Genomic DNA, 5,588 nt, shown 5'->3' with positions numbered 1-5,588 from the left:
ACGGTAATAGCCGGCTCTCCCGTCGTCCAGCGTATGGTGTAGAAGCACCCTATCGTTATATACGCTATAGCGCATGCGTTAAATATAAGTCACCGGAATAATTATCAACACCGTAGCATTAAGTGAACCAGTAATAAATATCGTCCTCTGCTAGATAAAAATACATATATAAACAATTCCTACTATTTTACCATCAAACAAGCACCGTCGCAATTATCAATTACAAATCAAAATTAATAACAATGTACAGCAATATCATCACAACACTTTATTTTTACGTAACTGTATCTATATATATATTAACATAAAACATATTAACATTTTTATAAACAATTAAATCTTAAGCGCATTAATATCTATAATAATACTATTAATCAAATTAGATATAGAGCATCCGCATTTCTGTCGACTGCGCATAGTCCCCTGCCACCCGGGCCCTGATTGGGCGATCGACGTATGGCATAGAAACGCCCATCCAATGCAGCATCACCACTGCCGCCACGTGCGATGGCGTACCCACGCCATCCGCCATCTTGCGTCATAGTGACGCCCGCTGCAGAGCACGCCAGCGCTCGCCGAAACTGAGTCTCTTATGTTCGCGCCGTCAAGCTACAAGCATCTAACTCTTGCACTAACGTGCAAGTCTCAGTCTCAAGATCTCCGATTTCGTAATTCAATTTCTAGTTTTAATTCAATTTCTAGCTATAATTCGTAGATAAGTCGATTTTATAATATTAGCATCTCAGTGTATTTGTGAATCGATTAACCCGCGAATGTAATTTGACTTACTTTTGAATATATTAGTATTAAATATAGTCTACCAGTTCATTTTATTTCCGTGCCTTAAATCACGCGTATTAGTGACTGGAAGTATTCGCGAGATTCGTGAGGCTTCACGCGAGATAAATAAATAAATTCTTAAACTACATAGCGTTGATTAAAACAAGAACGCCGAGCGTCTTCTGGAGCAGGTGTTGTGCGTCCATCCGCACTTATCACGACGGAGACTCGAAATTCTTGATCGCGATAAATACCATCGTTCCTACGCGAAGTCAAAACGCAACGCGTATTGGCTCGCTGCCGAACGATAACCATTGTTTTACCTCCGTCAAAATTTGAATAATTCCAAGCCTCACACGAATGCCGAAAGGCAGGAAGAATCGTGGCGGCAAGACCTTCATCCGGCATCTCGAGTCGACCTCCACGTGACAACCATCTACAATTACAACGAGATAATTGGCAGGGAAGCAGAATTTGACGGAGAGTACGAACTCCTAGTGCATGATAAGCTCTGGAGTGGACGGCCAGCCTCGCCAGCACCCGCCTCCTCGACGTGCGATCTTCAATTCCGATCTCGGATTTCACTTGAGGAATATCTACGTCCATCTTAAGTTACGGTAGGTGAACCGATTTGATAAGCTAAATGCAAGTTCCGCTGACCCACGTGTAAGAAGGCCCGCCGCGCGTACCCGCGATAATTCCATTAAACGATATATTAAAATTGTATGCCACGTGTATTCCACTGCAACGTTTCTTCTAAACAAAGGAATCCGTTGCGTAAGCAAACGTGACCGTTATCACAAAGGATAGGGAAGACGACCCGACCGGAAGGGTTTTATGACCGATCTCTTTTTTTGTATAGTCTTACCTGAGTGTAGAGATTTCATTCGAGGAATGCACGTTCAAGTGCTCGTTTTTAACCTCTTGAGAATACACTGAAATATCCGAAATTATTTAGCATCATGTGCGGATCCATTTCACATTTACTAGAGTCTTTAATTAATAATCGTGATGTGCCTTCCTCGAACTGATTTAGCACACGGCTCACGCACCCATCCAGTCGCCGCTTTCCGTTATCGCGTCAATTCCGTGCGCTGCATCACCGCTTTCGGTTACCGCCGCGTGAGATGACTCAGCCGCTAGATGTTTACCCAACAGCGCGGAAATTTTCTGCTATCGTTGCAAAGAATTAATACCTGAGGGCACTCTTACATACCGTCTCGCTCTGTCTCATTCTTTCAAATTCGGGTACATCGAACCCGTGGACTTCTGCGAATGTTATTACGCCCCTCTCTCTATCATCCGCGGAATAGAACATTGCGAAGAATGTACCGAAATATATATAGCCGCCATACAAATCCTTGAGGAAGAGGGGGAAATAATCGAGAACGCTGAGGGACGATATTACGTTGACAAATCAAATTCCGCACCCGACATGATTATTTCGCGGCGACTGTTAAACTTTTCTCTGTCATTATTCCAACGCGAAGAATAAAAACCAGTTAAGGATACCCAACTCTTTACCTCGATCCAATCGATTCGTTGCTAGCGATTTACCGCTCGATCGCTGGCAGCGTTGCCGACCGGCAGACGTGTCCCCCTTGTCCGGTGGTACGCGGCGTACCGCTCCCGCGGACCGTCGCCGCCCGTGACGTAACAGAACTCAATCTCTCATTTACACAGTGAATATGGCGGTGTATTTTATAAAGAGACACTATACCCCAACTCCCCATTTCCCGATTCCTCGTCCAAGAGTTAAGGGACGCTACAATTCGACTCTGCTTCTCCGCTCCTTCTGAGAGAGCGGAAATAATTCTGGAAGTGTGCACATATTATCATTATAAAGGACACGCATACAATATATTACTATCTTTCTCGCGGCAAAAAATAGCAGAGATAATTCCAAGAAGCGAGGATAATCATATATGGTTGTTCTATTCCCATCAATCTCCGGACATGTCGGAAATACAACGCTTTATATACTGGCTTCGAGTTAAAGCAGCTATAGAGAAAAGAAAAAAAGAAAGTAAAAAAATGTAAAATTGTTTTGATGAGACAGTACAACAATTTAAAAGAATCAAGATTTCGCAATATGGAACATCTAGAGCAAGTGGAACGCGAGCTGCTGGAGCAGTGCAACCAAGTCGCTACTTTAGTGGAGTGTTTCGCGTGGTTGCAATGATGTGAGGAGTGCATCGAACAACTCGAGGAACTTAGCCGTGTTAAGCGTCCTCGACTCACCGTTGCAAATAGACAATCTGCGGTGACGAGGATCGCGCGACTCGCGGGCGCAAAAGTACAACTAGAAAGACGTTTCGTGCACGTTGATGGTGAGTACGCGAGTAGAGACACTGGATCTCTCATTTGGCGAGAAATCGATACGGCGTTTGAAAGCCGTATATTGACTGATGCGGTGATCAATGTGGACTATATCGAGCTGCGACAATTTATAGAAGATGCTGGTGATGTAGTGCTCGAGCGAGTGCGAGATATTCTACAAAGACACGATAGTGTGAAAGTGAAGACTGCATTTAATGACGAGTTTGTGATGGGCGATAAACGCGCTAACAAAAGTATAAACACTAAAAATAGTGAACTCTTTCGAGTGTCAAATTTGGACGAGTGGTACGAGCAGTACGTTATCGAACCCCCGTTGGCATCGCTCGAAGAATTCTAAGAATGCGGCAGTGGATGGGCGTTGTCGCGAATTCTAAATTTGACTGTAAACGTGAATAAATATAATCCAATGCACGCAGGATGTTACATCGAATTACCGCGGGAAATTATGTTAAAGCGAGCGGTGATTAACGTATGATCCAAGGACAATGCGTGTTTCGCGTGGTCGGTCATGGCTCTGCATCCGGCTGAAAGGAATACAAATTGGGAATTGTCGTACCCGCATTATACGACAGTGTTAAATTTGCAAGACATTACGTTTCCGATGACGTTGAATCAAATTAAGAAGTTCGAACATCTCAACGACATCTCAATCAACATCTACGGTATCAAGGAAAAGGAGATGCATCTGACATCCGATACATCTGACATCAAGGAAGATGGAGAAGCACGCAAATCTATTGTACGTGCAGAATCCGCACGACGACAACGCGGGGCACTTCGCGTACATCAAAGATCTGTCCCGTCTTGTGAGCTCGCAACTGAATAAATACGGACATAAGAAATACTTTTTCGATCGGTATGTATTTTAACAAATTTTATTATTTCTCTTATAAAATTGTTTATTAAATACTAAAAAATCATATTTTCCGTTTGCAGATGCCTACATTACTTTAGTTCGTCTGAAAAATTGCAATTACATATAACGGACTGCGAAATGATGAACAATTACGCCATCCGACTGCCGAGCGAGGATGACAAGTGGCTCGAATTCAAGAACCACACAAATAAGGAACGACTTCCATTCATTGTTTACGCGGACTTGGAGTGCGTACTACGGCGAACGGAACCGGCAGAAAGGGAAGACGCATCGTACATTTATCAGCAGCATAAGATATTTAGCATCGGATACTACGTGCGATGCTCGTACGACGACACATTATCGGTATATCGATTTCGTCGCGGCGAAAACGTACGTTGGTTCGTTCGGCAATTCGAAGATTTAGTGCATCAAGTAAAAATTCTGTTATCCGCGAATGTTCCCATGGAAACGTTGTCGAGAGAGCAGTGGGAGGCATATCGTAACGCGACGCGTTGTCACATTTGCGAGAAACCATTTGCGTCGGACGACACGCGATCATTGCCATCTTACCAGTCGTTACCGTGGTCCCGCGCACTCAAATTGTAATCTAAATTATAAAGGTTCATATTGCATTCCCATAATATTTCACAATTATCCGGTTATGACGCGCACTTTCTCTTCACGGAAATAGCTACGGCGTTCGAAGGCAGGATCGACATGCTGCCGATAACAAAAGAAAAATATATTTCGTTTACAAAACATGTTCAAGATATCACCGAGAGATCAGATTCGCGAAATTGCGTACGCCTGCGGTTCATAGATTCGTACAAATTTTTAAATATCAGCTTTGACAAATTAGCATCTTTTCTAACAAAAGAAAAATTAAAAATTTTACATTCCGAATTTTCCACGGTATCAAACGAAGATTTTGACTTGTTGACACGCAAATGTGTCTTTCCGTACGAATACGCGGACAAGCTGCAGGACACGCGCCTACCGTGCGAATCGTTCTATAGCTCGTTGACCGGTGACACGGTGTTGGAGAACAATTACGCGCACACGAACGTCTGGCAGCGGTTCTCCATCCGAACGCTCGACGAATACAGCGATCTATATCTCAAGACCGATGTCTTGTTATTGGCCGTTTTCGAAAATTTCCGTGAAAGTTGCGTCGCGAGTTATGGACTTGATCCCGTTCATTACTACACATTGCCAGATTTCACGTGGGACGCCATGTTGAAACATACGCGTGTAAAATTTGAGTTGCTCACCGACATCGTTATGTTTATCGAACGCGGTATACGCGGTGGTCTCAGTCAACGTTCCGGCAGATACGCGCAGGCCAATAACAAGTGCGTTCGTACGATCCGTCGAAACCGTCATCATACCTTATATACTTTGACGTAAATAATCTGTACCGATGGGCGATGTGTCAACCGCTGCCCTATGTCGAATTTCGATGGATGGAAGACGTTGAAAACTTTGACGCGAGCGCGATCGCTCCGATCGAGATTCGTCTACGGGTTATATTCTCGAGGTCAATCTCGAGTATCCGCATCATTTGCACGATCGATACACTGACCTATCTTTCCGTCCGACGCGCGATAAA

The 5,588-nt window shown here is 43.9% G+C and overlaps 1 pseudogene; it reads left to right on the top strand.

Annotated features, from left to right (window-relative positions):
• The first annotated feature begins 2,830 nt into the window (after positions 1-2,830).
• LOC148935540 (uncharacterized) lies at positions 2,831-4,720 on the top strand (annotated as a pseudogene).
• Positions 4,721-5,588: the final 868 nt, after the last annotated feature.

The sequence above is a fragment of the Pogonomyrmex barbatus genome, unplaced genomic scaffold, assembly GCF_055798465.1.
Source record: "Pogonomyrmex barbatus isolate J1 unplaced genomic scaffold, ASM5579846v1 scaffold4, whole genome shotgun sequence".
In the NCBI taxonomy this organism is placed as follows: Eukaryota; Metazoa; Arthropoda; class Insecta; order Hymenoptera; family Formicidae; genus Pogonomyrmex; species Pogonomyrmex barbatus.
Note: the sequence above shows the minus strand (reverse complement) of the source record. Positions and strands in the feature narration are given on the sequence as shown.